This window comes from Eulemur rufifrons, chromosome 8 (genome assembly GCF_041146395.1).
Source record: "Eulemur rufifrons isolate Redbay chromosome 8, OSU_ERuf_1, whole genome shotgun sequence".
NCBI classification, from domain to species: domain Eukaryota; kingdom Metazoa; phylum Chordata; class Mammalia; order Primates; family Lemuridae; genus Eulemur; species Eulemur rufifrons.
The window spans coordinates 49542872-49561885 of NC_090990.1; the positions used below are offsets into that span (position 1 = coordinate 49542872).

Here is a 19014-nt window from a genome sequence, read left to right on the forward strand (position 1 = left end):
ATAGTCAGGGATCTTGCTGTTGCTTAGGCGGGTCTTGAACTCCTGAGCTCAATCAGTCCTCCTGCCTCAGCCTCCCAGAGTGCTAGGATTACAGGTGTGAGCCACTGCACCCGGCCTACTTGTACGCTTTAAAATCTACCAAGTAAATTGCTAAATGGTATCATATTATGTTAGTCTGCTGTATTGGTCTATGTTGTGAAAAGATTTAAGGACTTAGAAATTTGGTTTTCCTTGTAAGGTTTTAAGCAATGTACTTTGACAATAGACAATAGATCAGATATGTCAACTGTGTATTTCCCTTTAGCAAACTTTAATAAAATTTGTTTTTAAGCATGAGTGGGTAGTAGAGGCTTTTGGGTTACTCTGTATATTTTCCCCTCTTCACATGATGTTTAGTTCTCAGGTTGGCCTTTAAGACATGGTACAAAAGGTCTCATTTGTATAGCTTCATGAAGTTCAGTTTAGACGGCGGATGTTATATTTTAACAGTTTCACCTCCAAGTTCTAAGAATTCTTGTTCTAGTTAAACAACAGGTCTAGCAGCAAGCATCCCTTACTTGGCCAGATAATTTTGAAATAATGCAAAGTCATTCCAGCTCATCAAATTTCTAAGAAGCTAAAAATCAACTATTTTATGATCTTCCATCAGCACCTTCTTTCTGGGCAGCAGACCCAGACCCTGACCCTTTGTAACTCTTGTGACTTGGGCCCAACCAACATTTGCAGTGGGTGAAGAAGCATCTGTCAGGTCCTGGACTGGCTAATGTATGCATATTTTTTCTGATCTGCACACAGATCTACAGAGCAATTGTTATCATTTACAAATAAATAGCCTCAGAAAGGTCGAGTAACCTGCCCTAGGTCAAAAAGCTAGTTAAAGGGAAACTAGCATTCAAACCTGAGTCTCCATTGCTAGGATTAAACTTCCCATTATGTCATGCTACCATCCTGGTGCCCGGAAACTAGTGAAATACTCATGTCTTGTGAATGCCATATGGAGTCAGCACGTCTTAGTCTGTGTGTGCTGCTATAATAAAATACCCGAGACTGGGTAATTTATAAATAACAGAAATTTATTTCTTACAGTTCTGGAAGCTGGGAAGGCCAAGAGCAAGGCTCTGGCAGGTTTGGTGTCTGGTGAGGACTGGTCTCTGCTTCCAAGATGGAGCCTTGAACTCTGCATCCTTACATGGCAGAAAGGATGGGCCAAGCTCTCCATGAAGCCTCTTTTGTAAGGGACTTAATGCTATTCACAAAGGAGGAGGCTTCGTAATCTAATCAGCTCTTAAGGACCCCGCCTCCTACTACTGTCACAGTAGTGATTTAGTGTGAACATATGAATTTTGGGGGACACATTCAGACCAGGGAATCTCTCCACAAGTACGTTGAGGTTCAGAAGGCTTTTTAAGGGTGGGCTAGAGGTATGTGCTTTTTGTTGTTCTGTCCCTAAAACATTACCAAAAAAAAAAAAAATCTAAAGGAAGCACTGATTCTCCCCCCCTCCAAAAGGACCACAAGGTCTAAAATAGAAACCATCTCTGTTGTGAGGAGGTCTAGATTGCTTTTCATCATAATGGCAAAAGTTCTGGAATAATGCCTGAACTCGGTGTTATTTTATTATTCATTTGACAAATGTCCCTGCATCAGTATGGGGAGGCATGAAAAAGGAAAACTTGTTCTCTGTCTTTGAGGCCCTTACAGTCTAGGGTTCAAGTTCTAAGGTCCACATTATGTGCCCATGAGGGGCGGTGGTGTGCATGTGTGTGGGTGAACATAGAGGTCATAGACAACGTGCACTGTTCAGCTGTGCATTTTGCCTGTAATTCCTTTCACACTTATGTTAATTTTTCAAAGTCTGTTTCCACTCTTATTGCTTCTACACACCTTTTCCACAGCTGTTGCCGCTACAGGTCATTTTCTTCTCTGAAATTCTCTCACACCCATCTGTACCTCTAGTTTGTTATGTATTACCCTCTCCCTGTAAGATATTTTATTTCATAACTTCAGTGATAGTCTCTTGGCATGTGAATAGTAAATTTATTAATTTCAGTTCAACAAATGTTTTGATAGCCTATTGTGGGAGGAGGGGAGATGTACTATAAACAAGGGAAAAATAAAACACCTTGTGTACCTTAGGCCTTGTACCTGATATCTCCTGTAAGTGCTGTGAAGAACATAAGGTAGCACAGTGATGGAGAATGACTGGGAAGACTTCTTGAGCTTGTAACGTTGGAGGCCTCTCTGAGGAGGTGACATTTAAGCTGAGCTCTGAATGAGAGTAGGAACTAGGGATGTGAAGATTTGAGGGCAGAGGGAACAGCGTGTGGAAAGACCCTAGTGTAGGAGTGAACTTTCAATAAGTGGAGAAGAGAGGAGGCCTGTGTCTCTGGAGCACTGTAAGTGAGGAGGAGATGGTAGAAGAGGAAGCTGGAAAGATGGGACCTTGAGGCATGTCACTGGATGGGAATCCATTGGGATTTTGGTTGGTATTTTTGTTTTTTATATAAATAACAGCTTTACTAAGATATAATTTACATACAACATCATTTATCCTTTAAAAGTGTACAAATCAGTGGTTTTAGTATATTTTATAGAGCGATAAAACCGTCACTACTGCCTAATTTCAGAACATTTTCATTACTCTGTAACGAAACCCTGTATCTGTTAGCAGTCACTTCCCTCCAGCCTCTGGCAATCACTACTCTAGTTCTGTTTATATGGATTTGCCTATTCTGGATATTTCATATCAATGTGACTTTATTTTTATTTATTTATTTATTTATTTATTTTTTGGTCAAAAAGAACCTGTATTACTTTTATAATAGCCTCTTATGCTTTCTTGCCAGATGCCTTTGGAACATGTGCTTTCTGGTCAAGAGCTTTTTGACTCTTCTGAGCTTTTGGAGGAGGCGCTGCCTTCTGGCCTGTGGCTTTCCCGGCAGGAACCTTCTGGGCTGGAGCCTTCTTGCCTGCAGTAGTCATCCTTTTTTGCTGGAACTTTAGCAACAGCACCCTTAGTAGGTGCTTTTTTTGGGAGATGCTTTTCAGTCTTTTGAAGAGTCTTAACTTCCTTCTTGATTATTCTGTTCCTCATTTTCTTTACCTCCATGACTTTAAAACGATCAAAGTCTGTCATCTTAGCTTTCCTTTCTCTGGCTTCCATCTTCTTGGCCCATCTTGTGGCTGCCCATTTTACATTTATATCTCCCTTCTGCCAGGCTTGTCGGACAAGTATTTCTGGTGGGCACTGTGTGGGAACTTGAGGATGAAGTCAGTGAGCTGCATGCATTTGAAAGGCATGGCTTATCATCGTCCCTGAGTGCAAGGTCCATCAGCCAAAGCCCTGTTCTGATCGATAATATCTATAGTCCCAACCTGCTTTCTGGCATGAGGCCCAAAGGAGACATAGGCCACTCAGCCAACCTCCACGAAGCGCCTGAACACCATGTCAGCAGTGTTCAGCAAGAAATAAATGTGACTTTATGTCTGGCTTCTTTTACTTAGCATGTTTTCAAGGTTTATCTATGTTGTAGTATGTATCAGTACATCTTTCCTTTATATTGCCAGATAATCTATTGTGTGGGTGTAGCACATTTTGTTTATTAGCTGATGGACATTTGTATATAAGTTCGTGTGTGGATGTGTGTTTTCATCTCTGTTGAGTATATACCTAGGACTAGAATTACTGAGTCATTTGGTAACTATGTTTAATATATTGTGGGAATTGCTAAATGGTTTTCCAAAGCAGCTGCACCATTTTACATTCCCACCAGCCATGACTTAAGCAATGACTTCTCTTTCATTTTCAATACTTGTTACTGTCTGTCTGTCTTTGATTTTAGCTACCCTAATGAGGGTAAAGTGGTATCTCATTGTGGTTTGGATTTGTATTTCCCTAGGGACTAATGATGTTGAACTTCCTTTCATATGCTTACTGATGTTTTGCATATCTTCCTTGGAAAATGTCTATTCAAATCCTTTTCCCATTTTAAAATTGGCTCCTTTATCTTCTTATCATTGAATTCTTTACATATTCTGGATACGAGTCCCTTACGAGATGTTTGATTTGCAAAAAATTTTTTTTTCAGGAGATGGGTCTTGTAGCCCAGGCTGGAGTGCAGTGGCACCATCATAACTCGCTGCAACTGTGAACTCCTGGGCTCTCAAGTGATCCTCTCACCTTGGCCTCCCCAGTAGCTAGGACTACAGACATGTGCCACCATGCCCAGTTAATTTTTTAAATTTTTTTTGTAGGGATGGCATCTCACTGTGTTGCCCAGACTGGTCTTGAACTCCTGTCCTCATGCCTCTGGCATGGACCAGTGCTCCCAGCCCTGATTTGCAAATATTTTCTCCCATTCTGTATGTTGTCTTTTCACTTTCTTGATGGTGTCCGTAGGAGCACAAAAGTTTTTGATTTAATGAAGTCCAGTTGATTTTTTTTTTTAATTGCTTATGCTTTTGGTGTCATAGCTGAGAAACCATTGCCTAATCCATAGTGAATCTATTGTTTTTAAACACAGACTGACATCAGATCTGATTCACATTTTTAATATATCTGTGAAACTATTTGGAAATTGGATTGGAAGGTTCTAGAGTGAAACTAGGGAGACCAGTTGAGAGGATGTTACAGTAGCAGCAGACAGATGGGTAGACTTTAAACTTCATTAAGCACTTGTAAAATTAGGGTATTCCAAAAGCATCCCATTAAGCAGAATAAGAAATGGTCTCTGCCTTTCAGCAATTTACAAGATAAAAATACACCCAATTAATTGCTTTATAAGGCAAATTATATTGAGTACTGTAAAAATAGGAATAAAATTTTTTTTGTAAAAACAGTGGTGAGAAGAGTTACTTGTATAAACTTTTATTTATTGAGTTCATTTTTAAAATCTCTAGTGTCTAACATACAGTGCTTAATAGTTTGTTACACTTCTGGATGAAAGATTTAAAGAGCTCTTTTGAAAAGATGGCGTTAGAACTGAGCCATGAAGGATGGGTAACCTATTGGTAGGTAGGTGGAAAAGTAGAAGCAGGATGTTTTCAATGGAGACATCATGCCTGGGAGTAGGTGCTTTAAATTAAGGGTACCCTGCCTGGTGTGGTGGCACGTGGTTTTAGTCCCTGCTGAGGCTCAGGCAGGAGGATCACGTAAGCTGGAGAGCTCAAGGCTATAGCGCACTATGATCGTGCTTGTGAGTAGCCATTGCACTCCAGCCTGGGCAACATAGTGAGATCCTAGCTCTTAAAAAAAACTTAAGGTAACTTTAATTGAAACCTAGAGTTGGAGAAATTGTAGGTAGGGAAGCTGGAAATGTCCTCTGGGGTTTACATGTAATTCCAAATTGAGTTCTTCATAAGTAGGAGGGTCTTGGGTAGTCAGTGCCTTCCTCAAACTTCTTTGGTGGCATAATTGTCATTGTTTTTCATAGCAAAGTGTGGAGGGATTGTAGTGGAAAGAAACTGGAGCTCAGCTCAGATGATGCCACAGCGATTTAGGTGAGACCTAAGGTGAAAGTAACGGATAACAGAGGATTGGTGAGGGTGTTACCAAAAGCTTAGCACTTGTCCATGAGGCCAAATGAGGACAAGTAGTTTGGGGAGGAAGGAAAGACACATGTTATTACTTTGCCAGCAGAGGAGGAGGATGGAGACTCCTGTCTGAAATGCCATCGTCCTAATAATAAGCAGAAATAACAGAGCTTTTAAAGGATGGGTTCTCAGCTTCAGGCAATTACTGTTCAACTAAAGTTAATGATTCTGATCATCTCATCTCAGCTGAAGACAATCTTGTGACCTTTACCTAGGACCTCCCTTAACCGGGTCCAGGCTGGGTGGTCTCTTGTTCTACAGATAACAAAAGACTTACCCTACCCCTCCCAACCACTGGCCAGAGGCAGGGACGGAGGCAGGGAGGCAGGGACGCAGGCTTTAGTTCTCAAAAAAGAGTGCAGGATGTGTTAAAGAGACAGAAAATATTTTCACCATTTCCCCCACCCCCAGGCCATTCCCTCTGTTGGGATATGAGGGGATTGAGGAGGTAGTGATGGCAGTACCTGATATGACTATATGAGGTGGTGGTCCGGGGCTGAGCCAGATGCGGCTCTTTGAACTTGAATGGTTGTGGGGAAAGTGGTCCCATTTAACAGAAGGAGGGCAGTCCATACTTAAAGAGGATAACGATCTTAACATACCTGTGGGAAGTTTTTGGGTGGAGGCATCCATTGGCCTTTGGCATAGCAAGTAGTAGGCACAGGAATTGTCTATATGTCATGGAGAAAAGATAGCTGGGCTTTGGAGTCCAGCTCTTAACTGTCTTTGTAAACTTTGGGGGAAGTTAATTAATCTTGATTTCCGAGGGGTCAGATGGGGTCATCTATGTAAAAATGCCTGGCAAGTAGGAGGCTTTTCTCTATTGTTTGTTCCTTTCTTCTCTGGACTCATAATGCTTTGATTTCATTTATAATCTTTCCCAGAGAATGTGGTGCTTTGAATGGAAGCACTGGCTCAGTCCAGTGGGATTTAGGCTATGTGTACCACCCAGCAAAGGCTACGAACACTTGCTCACTGCTTGTGAACCCTCTATTAATTGTGGTGGCCTCTTTTTTATTCTCCTTTGAACTTGTATTGTGTTCAATCTTGTCCAAACAAATACCTGTGTTAAAGTAACATGTGTACCTCCCGGGATTTATAATTGCTTTTAAAAATTTGTGTCATAATTAAGATGGAGAGTTTTCTAAGTCTACCTGTTTGTCTGATTGGATAGATTTTTCTCAAGGTCTTTTAATGTGCTGGGCTGCTGATATATCTGATTCAACTTTTGCTCTGCTTTGTTTTCCTAACTCAACTGCTTTTATATTTTTTCTGCTATATGACCCCAATAGATCCTGATAAGAATAGCCAATGTAATCTGCAGGAGAGCTATAAAATATTGATTGCATGTATGAGTACAGTTTCACAATTTTCTTAAATGGTAACTATAAATACTGTCTCAGGACATAATTTGGTTTTTCCAAAAGGGGGATTGATTTTTTAACTTGCATTACTTCAGTGGCTTAGTTTTAAAAAATCAAAAATCTAGCTTGGAGCAAGACAAAAGTGCAAGATCTCTTTTCCATTGAACTGATTGTTTTGTTTGGTTTTCTAGGGTTCTTAGGGACTAAATACTGTGCATAACCATGAGTTAAGTTTAATTATTTGTTCCATTTCTTAATGTCTTAGAATTGGAGGAATTGGAAGGGATTGTAAATTATTCTGTTCAAGTGGCCGTTCTGTGCTGGATCCCTTCTATATAGCAGCTGACAGCTAACTCGCCTCCTCTGGAAGCAGGCTCTTTCATTGCTGGATAGGTCTAATTGTTGAAAGATTTTTTGCCTTATACCGAGATGAAAGCAAACTCCTTGAAACTGCCATCCATAAACTGTCATCCATTTGTCCAACTCAGTCTTCTGGTGTCACATAAATTAAATCCACTAGCTCTGCAGATAATTGAAAATGGTTGCTAGGCACCACATCCCTGATTTAAGTTGTCTCTTTTTTTCCCCCAGAAAAATAGCCCTAGTTCCTTCTACCATTCTTCCCATGATATCATTTCTAGTTTCTTTTTCACCATTCACCATGACCCTCTTAAACTATGATGGTCACCGCTGAAAACTGGCTAAGTGGTGGAACCATTGTAGCTGTGGCAGATTTACTCTCCATATTCTGTTCTCTTTCTAAATGAACGCAGTATTTGGGGAGTACTTCTTTTTTTTTTTTTTTTTTTTTTTTTTTCAATTTGAAAGCAGTCACTGTTTATTAACTGACCAGATTACAAAAATAATCATGGTAGATACCTTAGTTCATTCTTCTAATAAGCCTGTTGATCTGGTCTTCCCTGTTGCCAGCATCTCCACCTTCTACAAAATGGGTTGTCTTTTTCTTCATTCCACCCCGTGGAGATGATAACTTGAAGGGCCACAGGAAATTATTTGCTTCTTTGAAGCGTTTCCCAACAGTATAGATCTCATGAATCAGATCTTCCATGCAGATGATGCCATATTTACCAAGAGATCGAGCAATCAAAGCGTTATCTGTCAACGCAATTCGTTTCTTATTGATTTTGCCATAACCACGCTTGTAGATTAGTTCATTTACTGACTTCAGGTTTGGGTACCCCCATGCAATATATGGCTCTACAATCCTCAGCATGTTAATTGAAGCCTTGTTGAGCTTAACAAAGGTTCCATTGAAGATCTGACGAAGGCGAAGAAGCTGCAACACCTTTCGGACCTTTGGGCTCACACCATTGATACCTCGGATCCTGATAGCGAACGCCAATTTGGGTTCTGCAGGTACATAAAAGTTGCCCGCTTTTCTCGCCATCCTAGCCATTCGAATCTCAGTTCTGTACATCTGCCTGTATTCCTTGTGATAATGCTTAGCTTTTTCATAGATAAGCTTCCTCCTTGCCTTTCGAAGCATCTTTTGGGCAAACTTCTTTCTCAGGCGTTTGATCTTCAGCTCTGCGAAATTCCTTCGCTTTTTCTTAAGGGTTTCTGGCACAGCAGGAACCTTCTTTTTCTTCTCTTCGACACCCTCCATGGTTCCAGCCGGAAAAAGAGCTTGGGGAGTACTTCTGAACATTGTCCTGCAGTGTGCATTCTATCTCGGTTAGCCTCATGAGAGCCTGTGGCATTTGGGGGGCATATGCTAGGGTCATCTCAGAACCTAAGTATAGACACTGGCTACTCTAGGGTACTCAGATCTGTAGTACTACCCTTTGAGTTAGGGCTCACAGATCTTCTCCCTTGGTTCATGTTGAGGAATAGGATGGCTGTCTAGAAATGATGGCAGGACAAAAATGCTGGGAGCGCATGGTGGAATTAACCCTTAGCCTAAATATTGCAGGACATCTATCAGCAATGAACAACACGTGACTAAATTTGTTCAAATTTGCTTTAATTATGGTTTATTTGGATTGTTTTCTATATATTGTTATTTTTGGAAATTCAGAACATACTGATTTATGCTAAATGTCTTGGTGGTGCAAAACTCAGAGAGGTAGTAGAGTTGTGTTTAAGAGTCAGTGTAGGCTCTGGGCCGGGCACTGTGGCTCACACCTGTAATCCTAGCACTTTGGGAGACCAAGGCTGGAGGATTACTTGAGGCCAGGAGTGCAAGACCAGCTTGAGTATGAATGAGACCCTATCTCTACAAAAAAATAGAAAAATTAGTTGGGTGTGGTGATGTGCACCTGTAGACCCAGCTACTTGGGAGGCTGAGGCAGGAGGATCATTTGAGCCCAGGAGTTCAAGGCTGCAGTGAGCTATGATGATACCACTGTACTCTTGCCTGGGTGACAGAGCGAGACCCTGTCTCCAAAAAGAGTATAGATTCTGGACCCAGATAGCTTGATTTGGAATCTGACTTGGCCATCCTAACTCTGTGACCTTGGGCAAAGTAGCCAATATTTTTATATTTACTCATTTGTAAGTGAGAGTAATGGTGGAGCTACCTCATAGGGTTTTCTTGTGAATATTAAACAGGTTAATACGTGTTGGCAGGGCCAGGGCTAGAGTGAAGTGAGTAAGGCATTGTCCTCCAGTGAAAAATTTAAGGGGGCACCCAAAACATTCAGCAATCAAGTATTAGTTGAATGCAATAAAATGGACAGAATACCAAGATTTTAAATAAATTCCAGGTCCAACAGTATTGGAATTAGGATGAGATAAATGAGAGTGAGTTGGGCAAGTACAAGGTTGGATCCTGTTTTTATTTAAAATTTTGGTAGTTTTTCATCATAGTTTTTTTGGGCATTAATTTTGATATTTTAACACATTGACTGCCACACAAAAACCAGAAACTTTTCCTTGGAGCCACAGCATGTTATCACGAAAATAGAATTAAAACTTCAAGTATAATTTGAAGGTAAACATAAGTAGAAAAATGAAATATATTGACTTCTGTTCATTTAATCCATATTTTGAGAATTGTCAACATTAATTGTAACAATAAAACATCAACAAGTAAGATTTTATATTTGCTTTATGTGGCTCTGGGGTCAAAACTAGAGTGAGTTAAATACAACTCTCATGGCAGTTAATGTGTTAAAACATTGCATTAAATATTAATTATCTTGATCATTGGTTGTGATTTTTTTTTTTTTTTTTTTTTTTTGGTGACTTCTTCAATTTTTGGCCCAAGGCGAGTCCCTCACTACCTTACCCTCAGTAGTGTGAGGTGTGTGTTGGTGTTTATTGTTAGTAGTTGATTACTACGGGGTTAATTTGGTAGAGGTAATGAATTTTCAGAGCCTCTTAGAAAGATTCTTTCCCCCCCAGGATAAATGTTTCTGTTAGGTTGTCTCAGTGCCCATCCAAATCTCATGACCACAATGCATTTTAGGATATTAGAGATGTCATGCTTTCTTGTCTTCTATTACAGGTGATTTGAATGTCACGTTTTAAACACTGTGGAGCTCAAACTCCAGAAAATAAAAAATGCATGCACTTATGCGCAGAGGAGCCTAGCCAAACCAAACAGCCCTGAAACACTGCCTCTCCTTGATGGCTGGGATTGTGAAAGACAGCCACAGATGGTGGCTGAGCTGGCTGGAACTACTGTTAGTCGGCAGAAGATGTTCTAAGTGACAGCAGCCAGGAACTCCCTAGGGGGTGGCAAGTGATGTTTCTAGAAGTTACATTATGATGATAGAATCTCTCTGTAATGCTAGTTCTGTTCCTGTTTGCCTTAGTTATATCTTGGAAATCTGTTACATGGTTAGTGGCTAATGAAAGGCAAAAATAAAAATAAAAACAGCAGAATCAACTATTCAAAGCTTTGTTCTTGATGGTCCCAAGTGTTGCTCCAGGCAAAGCAGCTCTGTTTGGGGTTTCAGGTAAGGCAGCTCCCCAGTGGGGTGTCATTCCTATTGTAGCCCTTTGTCTGTCTTGTGTTTTCTTCTTCTTCTTTTTTTTTTTTTTTTGAGACAAAGTCTCACTGTGTTGCCCTTGGTAGAGTGCCGAGGCGTCAACCTAGCTCACAGCAACCTCAAACTCCTGGATTCAAGAGATCCTCCTGCCTCAGCCTCCCAAGTAGCTGGGCCTACAGGCGTGTGCCACGACATCCCGCTAATTTTTCTATTTTTAGTAGAGACCGGATCTCACTCTTTCTCAGGCTGGTCTCGAACTCCTGAGCTCAAGTGATCATCCCAGAGTGCTAGGATCATAGGTGTGAGCCACTGAGCCTGATCCTTCTTTTTTTTGGTACAGATTTATTTGATGTTTCTTTTTGTACAAAGTAGCAGAAATAGCTGCTCCTAAAAGAGCCTGTAAGGTCCTGTAAACTGGATGTTGCTGATGCTTCTCATAAAATATGTAGGGCTGAATAGACTAATGATTATTAGCAGTATCCAGTTTAACTTTACTTAAAGATTTTGTCATGCTTTTAAATTGCAAAGAAGTGGAATCTGATTGTATACTTGAGAAGTGGAATGAGTTTAAAATGTAACTTTATTTTGTTGGCTGTGGCCAGACATTGCTGCCTCGGTGAGGTGGCTCTACTGTACCAAGCTGATCATCTTTAGAGACTGCAGGTATCTTCTGATTTAGCATTTTTGGAAAAAAAAGGGGGTGGAGGGGAAATTCTTGTCTCAAGAGAATGTGTCACCTTCTTTGTACCAATTTTTAGAGAGCAGCTGTGGCAGCTGCTGAACTATATAAGCCTGCTTTGTTTTCTTCCTTTCATTTGGCAGGTGGAGAAAGTGTGAAGATTTTACAGTGACTCTAAAATTAGTATATCTGGTGGAGCATTCATTCTCACATATGTGCTATTTGGAATAGCAGTACGGCATAGAAGAAGATGGTAGAGACCTGGGTATAGGATAAGCTTAGGGGTTGAGATTGAGGAGCTCATAATACTACAGGCAGTTTGATTTATGAGGGAAACACCTGCAGATATCCAGGAACTCACTGGAATGGAGACAACCATGGGAATAGGTTGTCCTACCCAGAAAGCAAGCTGGCAGAGTTTAGTGTTTCCGATTGGATAATTTAGCGACTCATTTTTAGATTAATTAGTGAAGTAAGACTTCCAGAGTGGCAAGATGAAACCCAGTGCTTTCTTCTCTTTCTTCTCACTACTTCTGCTTCTGGGCCCGCTTGCACTGAGTTTTCAAAAGATTTTCGAAACACAGATTCTGGTCGTTAGTGTTGAGTCATTCCAATGTGCGGCATGGTGGTGACTGTGCTATGTGGAGGACATGTTCTCACAGTGGGGGTGATTATTGACCCCTGGTCTGTGGCACTCGGCTGGTCCTATTACCAACGTCTTTCTTACTTAACCAGAATATCAGGTATCCCTGTCCTCCAGCATTATCTATTAAATTAGAAAGACGTGGCCTTCATTGTTTACTCGGTGGGTACACAGTAACTACACTACTGTCTGTAGTGCGGGCTATTCTCCCTAGTCACCTCATCCTCAGATTTCATGCTTCTGGAATTTTTCACTTCTGCTTTACAGTCTTGCAAGGGCTGCCCTTTTCTGCATGACTTCACCCCATGTTAGACACTACCCTTATTTTTTCCTTTTCCCAAAGGACTGCTAATGTAAGGTGGTTGTATTGAAGGGTTGGGGTGATGGGGACTAGAGTCTGGCACAAGCACTTGATGTGGCATATTAGACACCAGTGTCCTAAAAACCCATCAGCTGTTCCCCATCCACCCCTCCAGCCAGTGCCTGCCCCTCCCCTAGCTTAGGGTTCAACTTGTTGACTTCTTGCTCTTTTTCCTTCTGGGAAACTTTGCTCTTTTTCTGTCTCTCAGCTTTCAACCCTCTAATACCTGCTGCTTTCTAATCCAGAACAGTTTCCTTCTTCACCCTCAAACCCCAAGATAAACCCTAGCCTTACCTTTGATTCACCAAACACTGGTTAAATTGCTTTCCCTGAACAAAGGGCTCAGAACAAAGCATAGGCAGAAGTTTTGACACTTTAGTGGATTTTGTTTTAAACTTGATTAAATTTTTAGATAGAGTTTCTTATTTTCCCCCAAGTGCCTGAGAAAGAGAGGAACATTACAGAGATTGAATTTCCCTTTGGCAAAGACAGACCCTCAAGTGTCAGGGTTTTTTATTATTTTTTTCTCACTATACTTGATTTGGCTTCTCTTTCTTCCTTTTTCCTTTTTCCTTTCTTTATTTATTCACTTACTCAATTTAAAAAATATTGATGGTATCCCTTGGCCCCTGAACCTTTGTTGAAGTCAGTCCGCTGAACAAGACCTGCCCCGGAGGTGTTCTCAGTTCACTAGGGGACAGGGCCAGATGATTGAACGAAGTATGATAGTGGGGGAGGAAGAGACTAATTGTTTGAGGAAGTGAGGGAAGGCTGAGGAGGCAGAGTACAGGCTCTGGGATCGCTTTGCCTGGGAAGCCAGCCAAGCCAGGCAAGCTACTCAGACACTTTCTATCTCCACTTCTTTAGCCACACACTAAGAATGATAATTAATGGTCCTACCTCATAGGGTTGCTGTAAGAATTAAATGAGATAATGCATATAAGGGAGTATAAAGATTTGGCCCAATATTTTTTTATATCTTTTTAATGTGACTCAACAGTAGGAATTAGATGAACCTTGCAAGTAAGGGAGGCACATTTTAAGATTTACAATATTTTCCCTTTTTGTGTACAAAACACTTTTTCGTTTTAAGAAACCAAAAGAGTGGTCTTGATGGCAATTTGACAGCGACTGGTCCAGTACTTAATAAGTGTTTAATTACTGTTGCATCTGGTGTCATTATTGTTGTTCTTGCTGGGTGTTGATGGGTGATTGCATGTGGGCCCACTCAGACAACCCCTTGCCCTCGCTGCAAGCTGAGCAGGCCCTGTCGGAAGAGAGTGTCAGCATCTGCTCTCTCCCTTTCCCCCCTTCCCTTTGGGAGGCTCGTGAGCAGAACACATTTTTGGTGCTCTCTCATGGCAGCAGTAGCAATCCATCCTGTCTGAGCAGATGGCACTGGAGAACAGCAGCTCGGCTCACGCTGGTCTGCAGCCAAGATCCTGCTCAGGAGGCAGCCGGCAAGGTGCACGACACAGCAAGATTCACGCTCTGGGCCTTCTGTGATGGCAAGGAATTACTGTTTGTGTTGCTTTAAAAGTGAAATGCTTCCCTGTCCTCTGAATGGGGCTAGTATTTGGGCTGTGCTCAGGTTTCGGGGAGGCTGTTCTGTGGTTTATGCCGAGTGAGAAAATCTAGAGAGCCCATGAGATTTCAAGTGTAATCCTACTCCATGGGGCTGAAAGTGTCTCACATGGTGGATACCAGGGCAGATTTGCAGAATGTGAGTTTGAGAAGATGGTTAAACACTCTGGGTCTAAAACTCTTCTACGATTTTGGCAAACCTTTTAGATTACTTGCCTTTTTCCTATTTGCTCCTTTGCCCAACTTCTGTTGCAACCATTCCAATCTGCTTTTCTCCTCTGCTGCTTATATAAAGCAGCATGTGGTACTACACCAGATGTTCATGGTGTGTTTATAAATGCCTGTGTTCCTATCCTGGGCCAAGAAAATACTCTCAGGACATCCAAAATTTTTTGGCTTATGAAACTCCAACGTCTTTTACTTTCATGATTTATTTATTTTTAAAATGAGGCTACTACACTATTTTGTTCTTTGAATCAGTATGAAGGGTCAAATAATAATTGATCTGCTGGTGGGGTGAGAAAGCTTAAGGGTGAAGAATCTGCTGGGTGTCCTTTGTACTTAGAGAGTGGATCACCTTCCTTTTCAGTAATGCCAGCCCCACCCCTACCCAAAGTCATGGCTATCGTCCATGCATCTTTTTATCTTGGCTGTTATAGAAACATACCCACTGCCAACACGTTTCTGGACCCAGGGTACAAAATTAGACTAAGTGAATATAAATATCCAGTCTGTCTAGAGAGAAAGAGCAAAGAGGCCTAACAAAGCATCGACCCTTATTCCCAGGAAGTGTTCTAGGGAAAGTGTGGTAGAAAGAACACTAACCGATGATTCAGGCCTGAGTTCTGGTCCTGACTCCACACCTCATGTCTAGGATGGGTACAGTGTTTAGTTCCTTGGCTGCCCATGAAAGCAAAGAGACTCTCCTTGGTGTTTTTGTGTTTTGTGTGTGGGGTTTTTTTTGGGAGACAGTGTCTTGTTGTGTTGCCTAGGCTGAAGTGCAGTGGCATGATCATAGTTCACTGTAACCTCGAGCTCCTGGACTCACATGATCCTCCCGCCTCGCTTCCCGAGTAGCTAGGAGTATATGTGCTGGCTACCATGCCCAGCTAATTTTTAAAAATGTTTCTGTAGAGATGGGGTCTTACAATGTTGGCCAGGCTGATCTCAAACTCCTGGCCTCAAGCATTCCTCCTACCTTGGCCTCCCAAAACACTGGGATTGCAGGTGTGACTAACTGTGCCTGGCCTCTCTTTAAAGTCCTTCTCACCTTAGAGATGGAACTTCTGTGGCTTAAAGGAAGCTGGTGTGGTTTGAGGCATACTGGGGAGGTGGGTCCTCTACCCTTCACGCAGGCCCAAAGCCAGGCAGGGGGTTGAAATCCTCCCGCTGAGGTAACAGGTAGAATGGCCCAACTCGCTTCCTGCAGATGAGGAAACTTGAGGCCATGATAAGTGAAATACTTTGATGTGCCCGGAGTCCTGTGGGCAGTGAGTTGGAAGCAGAACTAAGCCAAAATTCCGGATTCCCCGCCGGGAGATAATTCCTTGTTTCATATTTGCTCTTTGCCTCTTAATGAAGCCATTCTAATGTTTTTCAAAGGGTGTTGTCCCTTGGTAAAATATAGATGTCAGGAAGTAAATCACATTATAAATTCTTTTATTTTCAGTCTCACAATTCGTGATAAAGAGATGCACATTTGTACTTTTGGACTCAAATCTAGGTTCAATGATAAATTTTGTTTTTTACTATTAACCTACTTTTGACCTAGGTGAAAATTGATTACACAGATTTGAATAATGTTAGCTACAGTTTCCTTTGGTTAAACACCAATAGTAATTTTTCTCACCATGAGCTAAATATCGTAGCCTGAGACTGAATGGCAAAGAAAAAAGGTATTGGAGACGGGTGCACTCCATGTGAAGTCTCTCTTTCCCTCAGAAGCATGTGGTCAGTGGGTTGATCCCACGGGGATCGTAGTCTGATGATATCCAAAGAAACAAAAATGAATAGGATTAAAATCTTAGTTTATGGTTTTAAAATCTTACTTTATGGTTGTAAAAGTTTTACAATTGTGTTTTATAGTAAACAAGTTATAAACGTATATTTGTTATCTTCTTTAGAAATAGCTTACAAATCCCTGCTGGCTTGTGATTTATTAGGAAACTTTTAGGGTAAAGCTTATCTGTGTCACACAGACACTTAGAAGAAGAGACAGCTCAAAGAGAAGCAGCTGGTATTTTGGTGGTCTAGCCTAGTGCAATCTCTCAGTTGAGGTGACTTCCAGGTATCTACATGTTAGTTGGAAAATGATAAGTTATTTCCTTAATGCTGAACTTTCTGCTTCTTCTGTTAGAGAACACTTTGGAGTCTTAATCTCAGAAATCTTTAAGAGTTGACTCATGCATTTTGTGGGTGTTTAAGAATGTCAGATAGCTTCAGGAGAGGCAAGCATCCACTTGCAGGAACAGATCCTTCCTTGTTTAAGAGATCAGGCTTGGGATCCAGATGCAACCTGTGATAATGACCTTTCTGCACCAGCTTGTGTAGACTGAAGCAGTAGTTGTGAGAACCACTGACAACATGCACTAAACACCCAGTTATGTAGTCTAATTGAGTAACAGAATGCTTTGCTTAATTCGGTAGTCTATTTTACTCAGTTATTCATGGCTTGTCAAAGGATTAGACTATAAGATAGCATTTAAAGAAAACATTGCTGCATGTAATTTTGATTCTTACTGTGTGAATGGGAAGGCTTTTCTGAGTGTTAATTGCCTTAAAGTCATAACTATGGCTATCAGGATGGTTGAACTATACAATAGATAAAAGATATGGTATGGGGTTTATTGAGAAGAAAATTAATTCAATGATTTATGGGGCCCTGTGGATAAAGATGGAGAGTTTAAAGGTACGGTATTTCAGGGCTGGGCGCGGTGGCTCATGCCTGTAATCCTAGCACTCTGGGAGGCCGAGGGGGGGGTGGATCGCTCGAGGTCAGGAGTTCGAGACCAGCCTGAGCAAGAGCGAGACCCCGTCTCTACTAAAAATAGAAAGAAATTATCTGGCCAACTAACATGTATATAGAAAAAAATTAGCCGGGCATGGTGGCGCATGCCTGTAGTCCCAGCTACTTGGGAGGCTGAGGCAGGAGGATTGCTTAAGCCCAGGAGTTTGAGGTTGCTGTGAGCTAGGCTGATGCCACGGCACTCACTCTAGCCCGGGCAACAAAGCAAGACTCTGTCTCAAAAAAAAACAAAAAACATAAAACAAAACAAACAAACAAAAATAAATAAAGGTATGGTATTTCTTCATCTCAAGTAGAGTAGCTCTTTATTGATTATTAAAATAAGATAGTTTCTGGCCTCAAGGGAATTATAATCTGCCATGGAGGATTTGTAAACAGTCCCTGTTCAACAAGAAGAGTAAAATGTCAGGTAAAGGTACAAGGCCACAGAGTATGATTGCACAAACTATGACCTGCATAGGGAGGGCGGGGGGAATCCTGGCTGGAGGGTGTGGGGGGCCTGCAGTCCAGCCCTGGTTCTGTCCACCATGCTGTATTTGTTGACACACAGCTGAGTGTACCTGGAGAAACAGCATCTTCTAGAACTGTGTACATAGGCACAACATGGTTACTTAGCTTGGTGTCCACAGGGCTATCTCTGCCCAAAGGGAATGTGTCTTTCTGGTCTGTAGTACAGAGACACCGTATGGACTGTCTTCAGCCCAGGGACTGGTGGATTACAGCAGAGATTATTACTCTGAAGGTAAGAGAAGAGGAAATGATCAGGGAAAGCTTTTTATAGGTGAAGCTCGGAGGCCTTGGAGAATAAAAGTGATTTTAGTAAGTGGGGAATGGGAGACTGAATCAATGTATGTGAGGTGGGAAAATGCACGGCTGTGAGGTGGTTGGTACACGTAGTACTTGAAGGGTGGTTCTTCCAGCCAACTTTTCCTAGCCCTTCAAAAGCCCACCTCAAGGCCAAGAAGCTTTCCTTGGACCTGAGGTCAGATTGGGATGTCCACCTCTGTGTTCTGTCCTCTTTCCTCCATGAATCTGTAGACTGCTTGAGGGAAGGGACCACAGTCTCACTTAACTCTGTGCCTGGCACAGACAAGGGGTCAGAAGTTAGGCGGTAAAGGAACTATGGTGGGAAGTGAGGTTTGAGAAGGTGAGGTTTGATCCAGGCCAGATCAGAGAGACTTTTTTTTTTTTTTCTTTCCCTTGAGACAGATTCTCCTTTGTTGCCTGGGCTAGAGTGCAGTGTCGTCATCATAGCTCACTGCAACCTCAAACTCCTGGGCACAAGCAATCCTCCTGCCTCAGCCTTTTGAATAGCTGGGACTATAGGTGTGTGCCACTATGCCTGGCTAATTTTTAAAGTTCTTTGTAGAGACGGGGTCTCGATTTTTTGCCCAGGCTGGTCTCAAACTCCTGGCCTCAAGTGATCCTCCCACCTCAGCCTCCCAAAGTGCTGGGATTACAGGAATGAGCCATCGTGCCTGGCCAGACAAGACTTCAAATGCTGTCCTAAAGAGTATCCATCCATGCCATCCTGTAGGCCAGGGAACACATTGTTGGTGTTGGGAGGAAGTGATTTGTGCCAACTTGGGTTTTTGGAAGGTCCCTCTGGGAGTTGTATGGAGGATGGATCAGAGGAGGCAGAGGGCCTTTGAGAGAAGAGAGAAGGCTGACTAGTTAGGAGGTACAGGATTGCAGGGTGCCTGTGGTTTGGTAGGAAGCAGCTACACTGATACACTTGCTATAAGTTTTTCATTTATTTAGTCATAGATACAAGTGCCTAATGGAAGCAAGGTGGTTACTCAGAGCAGGA

The 19014-nt window shown here is 41.9% G+C and overlaps 1 protein-coding gene and 2 pseudogenes across 8 annotated transcripts in view; 1 reads left to right on the forward strand and 2 right to left on the reverse strand.

Moving 5' to 3' along the window:
• Positions 1-19014, forward strand: part of AK4 (adenylate kinase 4) — a 70540-nt gene that overhangs the window by 8938 nt on the left and 42588 nt on the right. The window lies entirely within an intron of this gene.
• Positions 2830-3447, reverse strand: LOC138389577 (large ribosomal subunit protein eL14 pseudogene; annotated as a pseudogene).
• LOC138389578 (large ribosomal subunit protein uL30 pseudogene) lies at positions 7771-8593 on the reverse strand (annotated as a pseudogene). The gene has a single exon (XR_011234508.1). The product of XR_011234508.1 is annotated as a large ribosomal subunit protein uL30 pseudogene (transcript).